Source organism: Ceratotherium simum, chromosome X (assembly GCF_057802395.1).
Source record: "Ceratotherium simum simum isolate JZ-2026a chromosome X, ASM5780239v1, whole genome shotgun sequence".
NCBI lineage: Eukaryota > Metazoa > Chordata > Mammalia > Perissodactyla > Rhinocerotidae > Ceratotherium > Ceratotherium simum.
Window position 1 is genome coordinate 33,895,990 of NC_141940.1, and position 15,785 is coordinate 33,911,774.

Here is a 15,785-nt window from a genome sequence, read left to right on the forward strand (position 1 = left end):
CACAGTGTTATGCAGCTATCACCTCTTTCTAGTTCCAAAACATTTCATCATCCCCCAAAGGAAACTACTACCCATTAGCAGTCACTCCCTATTCTCCTCTCCCCTCCCTGACAGTCTCTAATCTGCTTTTTGTCTCTACTGATTTAGCTATCTGTACATTTCAAGTAAAAGAAATCATACAATAGGTGACCTTTTGTTTTTCACTTTTTCTTTCACTTAGCATACTGTTTTTGAGTTTCATTCATTTTGTATCAGTACTTCATTCCTTTTTATGGCTGATGCTTTTATCAGTTGAAATTTTTTTGATGCTCTTGTAAATGGATTTGTTTTCTTAATTTCCCCTACGGATTGTTCATTGTTAGTGTATAGAACTATAACTGATTTTCATGTGTTAGTCTTGTATCTTGCAGTTTCACTGAATTTATTTATTAGATCTATTTTTGTTTGTGTGTGGGTTCTTTAGGATTTTCTATATATAAGGTCATGTCCTCCGTGAATAGAAATAATTTTATTTTTTCTTTTCTAATTTTCCTCTGCCTTTTATTTTCTTTCTTGCTTAATTGCTCTAGATAGACTTTCCAGTACAATGTTGAACGGAAGTAGTAAGAGCAGGCATCCTGTCTTTTTCTGATCTAAAAAGGAAATCTTTCACTATTGAGTAGGCTGTTAACTGTGCGTTTTTCATGAATGCCCTTTATCATGTTGAGGAAGTTTCCTTCCGTTCCTACTTTGTTGAGTGTTTTTATCATAAAAGAGTGATGGATTTTATCGAATGCTTTTTCTGCATCAGTTGAGTGATCACGTGGTTTTCTTACCTTTATTTTATTAATGTGATGCATTACATTGATTGATTTTTATATATTGAACCAACCTTGCGTTCCTGGAATAAATCTCCCTTGTCATGGTGTATAATATGATGCTGAATTTAGTTTGCTAGTATTTTGTTAAGGATATTGGCATCCATATTCATAAGAGATATTGGTCTATATTTGTCTTTTCTTGTAATGTCATTTTCTGGCTTTGGTATCTGGACAATGCCAGTCTCATAGAATGAGTTACAAAGTGTTCCCTCATCTTCTATTTTGTAGGAGTTTGAGAGGAACTGGTGTTAATTCTTCTTTAAATGTTTGGTAAAATTTGCCAGTGAAGCCTTGTGATCCTGGACTTGCCTTGTAGGAAGATTTTTTGATTCCTGATTCAATGCCTTTACTTGTTATAAGTCTCATCAGATTCTCTGTTTCTTTTGTAGTTCCTTTTGGTAGTTTGTGTATTTAGAAATTTGTCCAATTCTTCTAGGTAATCTGATTTGTTGAAGTACAATTGTTCATTGTACTCTTTTATAGTCCTTTTAACTTCTGTAATATCAGTCATAATGCCCTTCCCCCACTTTCATTTATACTTTTAGTAATTTATGTCTTCTCTCTTTTTTTTCTTAGTCACTCTAGCTAAAGGTTTATCAACTTTGTTGACTTTTCAAAGAGCCAACTATTGTTCTTCCTAATTCTCTTTGTTTTTTTTCTATTCTCTGTTTTATTTGTCTCCCTTTTAATCTATACCATTTCCTTTCTTTTGCTAGTTTAGATTAAGTTTATTCTTCTTTTCTAATTCCTTAAGATCTAAAGTTAGGTTATTGATTTTGGACCTTTCTTCTTTTTAAATGTAGGCATTTACAGCTATAAATTTCCCTCTGAGTACTGCTTTTGCTGCATCCCATAAGTTTTGGTATGTTAAGTTTTCATTTTACTCTTCTCAAAATATTTTCTAATCTCATTTGTAATTTCTTCTTTCACCCATTGGTGGTTTAATAGTGAATGTGGTGTTTAATTTCCACATATTTATGAATTTATCAGTCTTCTTCTGTTGTTGATTTCTAGTTTCATCCCATTGTGGAAAAGATACTTTGAATGATAATATTTTTAATTTTTTATGCTTGTTTTGAGGCCTCATATATGACCTATCCCAGAGAATGTTCCATGTGTACTTGAGAAAAATACTTTTTCTGCTACTGTTGGATGGGGTTTTCTTTACATGTCTGTTAGAATTAGTTGCTTCATAGTATTGTTCAAGTCCTCTATTTTCTTACTGATCCTCTGTCTAGTTGTTCTATCCATTATTTAAAATGGGGTATTAAAGTCTCCAAGTGTTATTATAGATATGTTTTTTCCTCCCTTCAATTCTGTCAGTTTTGCTTTCTATATTTTTTGGTCTCTGTTGTTAGATGCATATATATTCCTAATTGTTATATCTTCTTGATAGTTTGACCTTTTTATCCAATATGTAATGTCCTTTTTTGTCTCTCATAACAATTTTTGTCTTAAGTTCTGTTTTGTCTGATACTAGTTTAGCCACCCTAGCTCTTTTTGGTTATTATTTGCATAGAATATCTTTTCCTTTAAAGCTATTTGTGACTTTGGATCTAAAATGAGTCTCTTATTGACAGCATATAGAGGAAAGTTTTTTTAAATCCATTCTGACATCGTGTATTTTTAACCATTCTGCCAATTTCTGCCTTTTAACTGGAGAGTTTAATTCACTCACATTTAAAATAACTGAAGCTGGGCCGGCCCCGTGGCTTGGTGGTTAAGTGAGCGCGCTCCACTGTTGGCGACCCGGGTTCGGATCCCGGGCGTGCACCGACGCGCTGCTTCTCCAGCCATGCTGAGGCCGCTTCCCACATACAGCAACTAGAAGGATGTGCAGCTATGACACACAACTATCTACTGGGGCTTTGGGGAAAAATAAATAAATAAGATCTTTAAAAAAAAAAAAAAAAAATTAAAATAAAATAACTGAAGTTAAGAAAGAACTTATTTCCACCATTTTCTGTTTGTTTTCTATATGATATATGCCATTTTCCTCATAAATTCCTTTGTTATTGCCTTCATTTGTGATTAATTGATTTTTATAGGTACTATTTGATTTTCTTCTTGTTTCTTTTTCTGTATATTATTTTAGTTTTTTCCTTGGGTTAACTTGAAATTAAAATTATCACGTTAACATGACAACCAAGTTTTAAATAATACCAACTTAGTTTCAATAGTATTTGAAATTTTCGCTCCTTTATATCTCCTTCCCTCTTTATTTGTTATTGTCACAAATTATATCTTTATACATTGCATGCCCATTAACATAGATTTATAAGTATTGTTTTATGTATTTGCCTGTTATATAAGATAGTAAACCAAAAGAGGAGTAACAAATCAATAATAAACTTATATTGAATTTTATATTTACCTTTTTTGTTTATTTCTTCATATACCTTTGAGTTACTGTCTAATAACCTTTCATTTCATCCTGATGGACTCCCTTTAGTATTTCTTGTACAGCAAGTCTACTAGCAATGAACTTCCTCAGTTTTTGTTTACCAAGAAATTTTTTTGAAAAAAAATGAAACATGTTTGATATATAACACTGTGTAAATTTAAGATGTACATGTTAATTTGATACATTTATATATTGTAATATGATTGCCATTGTAGCAATAATTAACACCTCTATCATGTTACATAATTATCCTTTCTTTTTAGTAGTTAGAATAATTAAGCTCTAGTCTCTTAGCAAATTTGGTAATTATAATACAATATTGTTTTCTATATTCACTGTATTGTGCATTAAATCTCAGTTTCTCCATTGTTTAAGGATAATTTTGCTATATATAGAATTCTTGGTTGACAAGAGGTTTTTTTTTGGTTAAACACTTTCAATATGTCATCCTACTGCTTTCAGGCTTCCATAGTTTCTAAAGATAAATTCATTGTTAATCTTGTTAAAGATTCCTTGTAATATTGACCATAATGTATCTTGGCTTGGATCTCTTGGAGTAATTTATGCTTGGAGTTCATTGAGATAATTAGATGTGTAGATTCATGTCTTTCCTCAACGTTGAAAAATGTTTGGCCATTATTTCTTTATTCTTTCTGCCCTTTTCATTCTCTCTCTCTCTTTCTGGCACTCCCATTATGTGTATATTAGTAAACTTGATTGTGTCTCATGTGTCTCTCAGGTGCTGTTCATTTTTCTTCCTTCTTTTCTCTTTCTGGATAATCTCAATTGACCTATTTTCAAATTCCCTGATTCTTCCTTACATCTGCTCAATTCTGCTGTTGAATCAATCTAGTGAACTTTTCATTTTAGTTGTCGTACTGAAATTTCATTTCAGTTATTGTACCCAAATTTCTATTTGATTTCTTTTTATAGTTTCTATCCCTTTATTGATATACTCTATTTGTTGAGACATAGTTCTCCTGGTTTCCTTTAGTTCTTCATTCACGGTTTCCTTTGACTCTTTGAGCATGTTTGAGAGAGTTGATTTAAAGTCTTTGTCTTGTAAGTTTGATGCCTGGGTTTCCTCAGGATCATTTTCTATTAATTTATTTTTTCCTGTGAATGGGCCATACTTTCTAGTTTCTTTGCATTCCTCATAATTTTGATGAAACTTGAATATTTTGAATATTATAATGTGACAATTGTGGAAATCAGATTACTCCCCCCTTCCTGGGGTTAGTTGTTCCTATTTGTGGGTTAATTTTGTTTGCCTTTTTAGTGACTTTTCTACAGTACTTTTATAAAGTCTGATTTTTTTTGTCTTTTGTGTCCACTGAAATCAGTGTTATGTCAGCTTAGTGGTCATCTAGTGTTTTGAGAGAAGTTTCTTCAACATCTATAGGCAAAGAAAGAAAAAAAATACTCTTAGTCTTTGTAGATCAGCTCTTTTGGGGGGGCCCTTCTTCAATGATTAGTGAGGCTGTTTATAAGTTTGTGTTAGCTTTCAATTTAGGCTTGCACAGAGGCTCAGAGGCTGAAGGTCAGCTCAAGCATAGGTGAAAGAATAGTGTCTTCTCAGCCTTTTTGTAAGCATGCATCTAGCCCTGGGCATGTGTGTGGCCTTCTTCTTTCTCTAGTATATATGGATGCCTTAAAAATAATGTCTTATTTCCCAACATATTTCCTTTCCTAACCTCTTCTTTCTCAGATCATTCAGCCTGTCTCTTGCTTGTCTGGTCTATTGTTTGTTGTATCAGTCTGCTGCAGATAATCCTCATACATTTTAAAATTTTTCTGGCAAACCCCACCCAGAACATCACTCTAGATCTAAGAATGCTGAGTCAGGCAAAACAAAGGCATGTCTTTGTGCCTGTACTTCAGGGATCCATCAAAAAGTCTAAAAAGAAAAACATAATTCTTTGAGAGTAAGGTCTGTATTATTCCCTCTAGCACTAAGAACAAGGACTAGGAGTGCAGGCTGTCATCCTCCAACCAACTGCTGATCTGGAGGTTGGGGTACGGTAGGAAGGCAACTTAAAATGCCACAGTGTTCTCTTACTACAAAGCAGCTGCTTCTTTCTTCACCAAGCCTTCCCTTGTTTGTTTCAAATTTTTGCCTAGATTTCAGAGTTCTGTAAAAGTTGACAGTGACCATTTTACTAGGTCGTCTTGCTCTTGTGGAAGGACAGAACACTGGTGTTCTCTCTCACATAAATTATTTATTGTTTAATTTAACTTACGTTATTCATTTGCTTACTATGTGCTAAACATTTTGTTTGGTAGTAGAAATAAATATTACTAAGTGGCAAAAACTCTTGTTGTTTTTACTTTTCCAGCTACCAACTGAATTCCTACTTCCATTTTGATGATGATCTTTGGTGTGGCATTATTTCTGACTCTAAATTGGTGTCAAGATTGACAGAATACTTCAAATAAGTTGTTTTTAATATTGATGTTCTTAATGAAAGAGTTGAGATCCAAGTGGTGTCCCATAGTGCTAAAGTTTTCACACTGGAGAATTATTCCAGGTCTAAAGTTTCTGTAATGACATTGGTATCCAGGAGCTAGCAACTGAATCAGGCAAAAAAATCAACTCTTTTTTATCTGCTCTTTGCTGAATTGTTTTATATGTGTTGTATTCTAGTCTGTTAGAGTTGTTAATAAAAACTGTCTTAGATACCGGGCTCTGCTCCTGTGAAACTTGGTAGATATTACTACTTTACAGAATAAACAATGCAGAATGTTACTTTCTTGGAGAAGTAAGAGAAAAAAGGTAGATATCTGGCTATGACAATATTTGGGATGACCAGCATCCTTCCTTTGGATATTTTTGGTTTCTTCAGGAAAGGGCTTAAGGATATCTTAAGATATAGACTGATCAACTGGTACTTCATGATCTAAAAAACTTCCTTGATAATGAGGCAGCGCTGATCAAACCAACTTAATTTTGAGGTTAACCTTATTTCCAATTAGTAAGGGATCTGTACAATTGATTATTCTTTGATTTTGGGGCCCTATCCCTTCAGTAATACCCTTGTTTTGGTTGGCTGCATCAGGATATCCTAGAGGCAGTCAATTTTCATTTTTTCATTTTTATCACTGGTGCTGTTTCAAACTATATAAGTTATTCATGCATGTTTGGATGATGGAATTTTCTTAGAAAAATCATTAGGATTCATATTTATACTGCTTGTTATTCATTGAGCTTCATGAATCCATAATTTTGTGGCTTTCATCAAATTTGAGGAATTTTCAGCTTTTTTTTTCCAAATACATTTTGGTCCTATTCTTCCTCTTTTCCCCTCTGGGTCTCCAATTAGATGTATATTAGAATGTTTGATATTGTTTCCTAGGTTCCTGAGAGTGCACTCTTTTCCTTCTAAATATATTTTTCTCTCTGATCTTGATTTCAGATGATTTCTATTGATTTATCTTCAAGTGCATTGGCTATTTTCTCTGTTATATACTGTTTAGCCCATAAAGAGAATTTTTTAAAATTTCACATATTATTTTTTAGCTCTCAGATTTCCATTCAATTATTTTTATTGTTTTTATTTATCTTCTGAGATTTCCTATTTTCAATCATTATGAGCATATTTTATGTTATTGAGCATAAATATAATAGTAGCAATAGGATCTTTGTGAATTTCAACATCTCGGTGTTCACAGGATAGGTCTTTGTTGAAAAGTTTGTGTGTGTGTGCACACGTGCATGCACACATGTATGTGAATGGGTTACATTTTCCTGTTTCTTCTTATACTAAGAAATTTTAGGTTATAACCTAAACATTGTCAACATTATATTGTTGAAATGTTGGATTCTGTTACATTTCTCTAAAGAGTGTTGGTGTTTTTGTTTTTCCTGGCTATTAGCTTGTTTCAACTCAAACTGCAATCTCTGTCTCTTGGCCTATACCTCAAAAGTTTGTTTAACTCATTTATCCTTTCTTAGGCTACTTTAAGTATGCCCCAGACATGCATGGTTCAGAGGTCAGCTAAAGGTTTAGGCAGAGTTTATGGTTCTCCAGAGAAGAATTTCTGGTTCCCTCCATCTAGCTCTACCCTTTCCTAGATGTTCCCTCACTTTCCAGTTTTGAGATTTCTTCGAACTCTGTCCTCACTTTCTTTGGGCTACAAAAACTGCAGATTTTTTTGGAGTCTTAGCCATCTCACATGGCACAGATTGCATCTTCCTCTTAGGCTACAAGTCATGAAAGTTGGAAGTTCAACCAGTGTTGTTCCTTTCTTCCAAGTCTTGAGACCCTCCAGAATCTCTCTGTTTTTGTTTTTTTCTCCAGTACCTTCAAGTAGTTGTTTTGTATTTTGTTTAGAGTTGACAGCTTTTATCTGCTGGAAGTTTGGTTTAATAGAAGCTTATTTGGCCATACCAGAAGTGGAACTACCAATCATTAGAATTCAAATAGTGCACTAAAGAAATCACAGACATTATTAGAAATTCTCCTAAACAAAGATGGTTATGAATGTTCATTTCTGTCCATCATTTTCTTGTAATCTCCTCAGATTGTATCTACTAAGTTGATTGTGTTGAGCATATGTACTAAGCATAGGTGAAAGAATAGTGTCTTCTCAGCCTTTTTGTAAGCATGCATCTAGCCCTGGGCATGTGTGTGGCCTTCTTCTTTCTCTAGTATATATGGATGCCTTAAAAATAATGTCTTATTTCCCAACATATTTCCTTTCCTAACCTCTTCCTTCTCAGATCATTCAGCCTGTCTCTTGCTTGTCTGGTCTATTGTTTGTTGTATCAGTCTGCTGCAGATAATCCTCATACTTTTTAAAATTTTTCTGGCAAACCCCACCCAGAACATCACTCTAGATCTAAGAATGCTGAGTCAGGCAAAACAAAGGCATGTCTTTGTGCCTGTACTTCAGGGATCCATCAGAAAGTCTAAAAAGAAAAGCATAATTCTTTGAGAGTAAGGTCTGTATTATTCCCTCTAGCACTAAGAACAAGGACTAGGAGTGCAGGCTGTCATCCTCCAACCAACTGCTGATCTGGAGGTTGGGGTACGGTAGGCAGGCAACTTAAAATGCCACAGTGTATTCTTGACTTGTTTCAATTGCAGAAATTTCTTTCCCAATTGTGATTCCAATGCATAAGTATCACCTGACCACCATTATGTGGAGAATTTTGTTACCATGACTACTAGAATATAAGATCCATTGTGTCAGTAATTATTGCCTTTTTTATTTCTCCACTATTTTATCCAAAATGCTTAGATCAATGCACGGCACAAAGTAGGCACTCAACAAATATTTGTTAAATGTATAAAAGAATATCCCTACCCAATAGATCATAACCTTACCCTAAACTCAACTTCACCATACACCAATGTATATTCTTATTTGAATACATATCCACTCTGCAAAGTCAATACACTATCTGGTCAGTTCTCAGCTGTTACACATTTAATAATGGCAAAAATGTCAATAGCTATTTTGCAGTGCCTGTCATGTACCACGCACAGTGTTAGGGACGTCACTTTTTATTCTATTCCACACAACAAAAATAATTCTACAACGTAGGTTCTTTTATCATACAGTGTGAGAAAAATGTGTCTCAGAAAGTTTTAGACTTATTCAAGTCCACAGTGTGAGTAAAGAACCTTGGTCCAAACCTGACATTTTTTCCTGAACACTAAGTTACCTCCTATCACCATACACTATTTCTTATTAGATAATAAATACAATTGTTTTTACAATAGAGGACAAAGTTCCTTATATAGGTTTTTCCAAGAAGTCTACTTCCAAACATACAACACAGCAGAATCTAAAGTCAATGAACAAGCACCTAAAGTAAAAACTATCCCAAAGAACGCCATATCAAAATGAATTGAATCATTAATTTCTAGATTAATTTCATAATCAAGAATAATTGCAGAAAACTTTCTCTGAATTTCTGTAAGCCAGATTTTCCCAAACTTGACTGATCATAATTATCAACAGAGATTCTTATTAAAAATATTCTTTCCTGGGACTCACTACAGACCTATTAATTGAAAATATTTAGCATTTCAGTGAATATTTAATGTTTTCACATTTGCCTTTTTAAGGCAAATGGGTTTTTTAAGTTATCTCAATGAAATTAAAGTGTATTTTCTTTAGATAAATTTATGTGATCCAGGTACATTTCAGACAAGGAAGATGTCAAAAGTTTGGTGGAGGTTGCATAGCAAAGAGGCTATGAAGCATAATTTCAGTTGCGGAGGTCAGTTCATAGTGGAGTGAGAGTAAATTTTATTTTAAGAGGCAAAAATTGTGTATAGTATTTCGTAAGACATTTTCATATATTCTTTCATTTATTCATTCAAAGTTTGCATGATCTTTAGTAACTTTAAAAATCACAGGCATCCCCACCGATATTGAAAATAATGAAAAAGATTGAATAAAACACACTGTAAAATTTCATTTCATTTGTGCAAATGAAATATAAAAGGGCTTTATTTTTATGAAATAATGGAGACAACCTTTGCTTGGCACAAAGTAGGCACTCAATAAATATTTGTTAAGTCTATAAAGGAATATTTCCACCCTGCAGATCATAACCTCATCTCAGAGAAAAAAATAATTGTCCATTATTCTGATAATATAATTAAGACATGTGAGGACAACTGTGAAGTAATCCCAAAGCTAGAATGGAAATAAGTTATAACTGACATCTTTAAGTTTATATATATGAAAAGATGAACAAGCATAGAATGGTTTAAAAGTTCCCCCAATTCATTTCATAAAACAATATAATGTCAATATCAAAACACTGAAAAAATGAGATTAAAGACAAATAGCATTCATTGATATAGATTCAAAGTTACAGACAAAATATTAACAAATAGAATCCAGCAAAGTATCAAAGGAGTAATGCATCATGGAAAAACAAAAATTATCCCAGGAATGCAAGCGCAATTCAGTATCATAAAAATCTGTGGAAATAATCCCTTATAGTAACATTTGTAAAGAAATGTTATGATCTTTTAATAGATATTGAAGAATAATTTGAATAAATACAGAAATCATTCCTAATTAAAACTTTAATTATATAGGGATAAAAGGGATCCCTTTAAATTTGACAATTTACCAAAGACCAAAACAAATATTATAAATAATAATGCAGTAAATATATTTCAATTACATTAAATTAAAAAATTATACAGGACCAAAATTTACAGACAAAGACTTCAAAGCAGCTACCATAACCATGCTCAATGAAGGAAGGATGGATGCTCTTGAAATAAACAGAAAGAGGACTTCTCAAATAAGAACTAGAACTTATAAAAAGAACCTAGTGAAGAGTTTAGAGCTGAAAAAAAGACAATATCTGAAAGAAAAAAATCACAGGATGGGCTTGATACAATGTGAGATGAAGAGTCATTAAAACTGAATGTAGATCAATAGAAATTATCCAAACTGAACAAGAGTGAGAAAAAAATTGAAAATAAATGAACATAGCAGGGACCTATGGAACAGTAAGTATATGTCTAACATTTGTGCCATTGGAACCTGAAAAAGAGAGGAGAAAGATTGATACAGAAAAAAATATTTGAATAAATAGTGGTCTAAATCATCCATATTTGATGAAAAATAAATTTCCAGATTTAAGAAGTTCTGCAAAACCCAAATGGTTAAACTCAAAGAAAATCATGCCTAGATACCTAGATACATCATAATCTGGTGAAAAGAAAAAATCTAGGAGCAGTTGAGAAAAATGACTCTGTAGATATAGAGGAGCAATGATTTGAACAACTACAGTTTTTTCATCAGAATTCATGGAGGCCAGAAGGCAGTGTAATCACAATCCAGAATTCTATATCCAGTGAAACATCTTTAAAAAAATGAATGTGAAATAAAGAGATTTTCATATAAGGGGAAACTAAGGAACTGATTACCAGGTGACTTGCTCTAAAAAATGCTAAAGGATGTTCCTCAGAAAGAAAGAAATTATATGAGAAGAAAACTTGTAAATTTTAGGAATAAATGAAAAGCAACAAAAATGGTAAATAATCTGGGAAAATATAACAGATTGCTTTTTCATTTTAAGTCTTTAAAATACATATGACTGTCAAAAACAAAAATTGTAACATTGTCTGAGAAGGTTCTTAATGTACATAGATGTGTTCCATAGTACAACTAAAACAAAAAGGCAGAGAGTAAAGGGACCTATATTGCTATAAGGTTTTTATATTTGTTTGAAGTGATAAAATATTAACTCTAAGGAAATTGTGAAACATTAGGTATGTATATTTTAATCTAGAGAGCAATCATTATAAGAAACTGTACAAAAAAATATAGTCAGAATGAAAATAGATCAATAAAAATGGAATAGTAAAATAAAATGCACAAATCCATGAATAATTCAGAAATAGGAAAAAATAAATGAAAAAGAGAAGAGATAAAGAGAAACAATAAAATGGTAGGCATCATTCCAAACAAATCAATAATTGTACTAAATGTAAATGGTATAAAGTATAAATTGTATCAATTTAAGAATATAGCCATGTTGGATTAAAAAGAGGAACAAAAGTAAACAGGATCCAATTATATATTGTCTATAAGAAACCTTACAAGTTTAAATATAATGATATAAATAGATACACAGTAAAAGGATGGAAAAAGATATGCCATGCAAACACTAATCAAAGGAATGCTGGAGTTGCTATATTAATACCAGACAGAGTAAATTTCAGATCAAAGAATATTACTAGGGACATCAGAGACTAGTTCATAATGATAAAGGTATCAATTCATCAAGATAATATAACAATCTTAAACATTTACACATGTAATAACAGAACTTCAAATTTCATGAAGTAAAAAATGACAGAAAAGAAAGAAGAAATCAAAAATACGATCACAATTATATGTTGAGATTTCAACATCCTTTCCTCAGTAATTGACTGAACAAGTAGACAGAAAATTACTGATGACATAAAAGAACTGAACAGCACAAATAACGAATTTGATGAAATTGACATTTACTAAACATTGCACCCCAACAATAGGAGAAGAAACATTGTTTTCAAGAGCTCATGGAAAATTGACCAGGAGAGACCATATCCTGGGCCATAAAATAAATCTTAAGAAATTAAAATGATTGATATCATACAATGCATGTTCTCTGATCATAGCAGAATTAACCTAAAAACGAGTAACAAAAAGATGTCTTGAAAAAGTCCAAGCATTTGGAAATTAAACAACACAGTTCTATATAATCCATGTTTCAAAGAGGAAGTCAAATTAAATTAGAAAATAATGTGAACTAAATGAAAATTAAAATAAAACATATCAAAATTTGTGTGATGGTGCTAAAGCAGTACTCAGAGAAAAATTTCTAACATTAATGGTTTATTTTAGAAAAGAAGATCTCAAATCCATGATCTAAGCTTCCATGTTAAAGTCCTAGACAAAGAAGGACAAATTAAATCCAAGTATCAGAAGGAAGGATGTAATAAATACAAAAGCATAAATCAATGAAATATAGGAAAGATAATAGAGAAAATTTAATGAAATGAAATTTTGGCTTTTTGAAAAGATCATTAAAATTGATAAACTTCTAAACAGATTGAGGAAGAAATAAAAGTAGAGGACACAAATTACCAATATCAGTGACGAAAGAGGGAGTATCTCTCAGACCCCACAGACAATTATAAAGGAATGTTATAAACAACAGTTTGCCCATACATTTGCACGGGATTTTTGGGCCCTTAGACATGAAACTACAAATTTTCTGAACCAGGCACTTAGTCCTGAATTCCAATGGAGAGTCTGTGTTGCTGAGCGAAGAAAAAGGATACAAATGCTCTAAATCCCCAACCCTGAATCAGCCTTTTCCTTAATCTAAGATTGGCCCACTTGCCACTCACTAAAGAGTGCCAAAGCCTGGGTAGTTGACTGGAAACTTGACCCAGATCTGAATGCATAGCAAATAAACCCTTTTTAGAACTGCAAAGTCTTTTCAGATGGCCTGGTTAACTCAGGCCCTAACTTAAAGTCTGTGGAAAACTCAACAGCATCCCCGGCTGTCACTTAAGTTGGTGGTGTTGGTAGAACTGATTGTCTGCCAGCAGCGTCCCCATAGATCAGTAATTCCCATATACAGGTCCATAGTGAAATTTTCAGCGTTCTATGGTGAAAATTGGGAAATTAAGTATAACAGATTTTTTTTAAAGCTATATTTATTCCATTTAAATGGCTTATTTTTTTTCCTGAGATTATATTCTCTCTATAGAATGCAAAAGTAAAGAGTCCAGCCCATAAGATTGGTAAGATTTTGCTTTACTATTTTATTACTGCTCCCATGTTTTTGAGACCTTGGCCCTGCTCTTGATATTTCCTAACACTTTGCCTTTGACAAAGTTCCCTGGATATGACTGGATACTGCATCTGACATCAATTATAGCTTCTAAATGTTTTGGGAGACATACCACTAACTTTCTCCTTTAGAATCACACCCACCCACTTGTAACCTGATTTTCCCCTGATATTAAACTGTGTTTTCACCCCTTGAACTTGATTTAAAATTATTGGGTCTTCTCTGGGCTATTGCTCTCAAATCTCTTGCTTTTGATGTTGAGACATTTTTTTTTAATTTACCGTTTTACCTTGACCCTCAGATTTGAAATTCTGGGCTGCTTTTCAGGCTATATCCTTTGCTTCTTTCTGCCAGTCGGAATTGGATTCTCTCTCCCTCTAGCTACGATGCCACTGGCCACCCTAAATATGCCCAGCTGCTAAATTCCCCTGCCTTGGTGTAGTGTTAAGAGTAGGAAGTGCAATTCTGGAGGCATTATCTAAATGGCTAGTGAAGTTGCTGGCAACTTTCCAGGTCCTTCAGCTGGCTAATACAGTTCAATGCATTCTTACTGGCCCTGAGCTTACAGATCCACTCACATACCCACTGCCTCTTATGAACCAAGGTCATAGCCCTCAGTGCTCTATCCTCTACTAAATACATTTGTTACTTACACACAGAGTGCCTTTCTAGTGATGTAGGGCAGCATCTGTCTTTCCTTGGGATGCAGATTTAATGGTTCTCCAGTGAGGCAGAGTGGTGTTTCTGGTATCTGTCCTGATGAAGTGGGCGGGGAGATGGGACATCCTACATATGCAACCAGCCAGCCCCCTCTTAGTATAAAATAGGGATTTCCTGGTAGCACTATGCAGGATGTTCAACCTCCCCGCCCATGTGAAGGTTAACTGCTGCACTGTTAAGTTCCAGTTTCTGTTGAAGTGGTTGCTGTCAATTGACACTTTTCTGTGTGAACGATTTCATGAAGGCCTCTTCCAATCCGGTCGTCTGTTCCTGATGAACTTGCTGTGATTACTAATAGCCTAAATGATCTAGAAGCCTGGTAACTAATAACCCACCTCTTACTCAGACTTAAACCCCATATCTCTAGCAATGTAAATTCCCATCAACTTAAAAAGAGAAAATCCTTCTGACACAAGTACCAAGATATATCATGAGCTACAAACACTCTCCAGTTCCACTCCCAATTTAGTCAACCCTTACTAAATAATATATACTTCTACGTAATATAAGCCTCTCTAAACAATATAAACAGAGACTTCTTACCTACAATAGAGGCAATTCTATGGCCGGAAGACCCTAAATGGGCTGCATACACTTTTTTGCCCAAGCTATCCCAGTTGAAATTAACTATCTCATATGTATCACAAGTGTTTTGCCAAAAACACAGGTCTAGAGGCATTGTCCTGAGACTTGATGCTCTGTGGCTATGCAATCTGACCGCCACACTATGAAATAAATAAATAATCTTAGCTAGGAACAGATTCTGTCAGCCTTGTTATTTTAGCTGAGCAAATTCTGCATTATGTACTTGCACATCTCAAGCCTCTCGGCTCTGAGAAATTTTCTACCTGTAAAACTCGTGAACCTGCAGTTCCACCAGGAACTGATGCCTGAAAGGTTCAATATGATGTATAATATTGTTTTAAAAACACCCTGGATTTGCTCCCCTGCAATGGTCCCACCACCCATCTACCCTGGAGCTTTGCATATGATTTGCGATTGAGTTAGTTCTTTTCAAGCTGACCTCAAGTCTTTCCCTATGGGCATATGGTAAAGATTTCCATTTGTCGGGGGAAGAGGGAGAATCTCCCTCTGCCCTTTTCCTTAAGGTTCTTATGGCTGGCCAAATAATTAACAAGACAGGTTAGCAGGAGAAAATAATACCAAGTTTAATAACATGTATACATGGGAGAAACTCAGAAACGAGCAACTCGTCCCTCTGTCTAAGCTGCTTGCTTAAGTATTGCAGCTAAAGGCGAGGAGCGTGTTGGGGGTGGGTAGTGGCCTGGGACTTCAAAGGCCAGGAAGACAATTCTTTTCAGGGTCATCTATAGATAATGTGGTCAGGGAAAGACAGAGTTTTTGATAAAAGAGGCTTGGTGCATTTCCTATTGTAACCTCTATCCTACATTATCTTTACAGCCATCATGATAACAACTCTTTCTTGAAACAGATCTTTTTTTTTTTTTTTTTA

The 15,785-nt window shown here is 33.9% G+C and overlaps 1 protein-coding gene across 1 annotated transcript in view; it reads right to left on the reverse strand.

Moving 5' to 3' along the window:
* Positions 1 to 15,785, reverse strand: part of HTR2C (5-hydroxytryptamine receptor 2C) — a 318,136-nt gene that overhangs the window by 85,273 nt on the left and 217,078 nt on the right. The window lies entirely within an intron of this gene.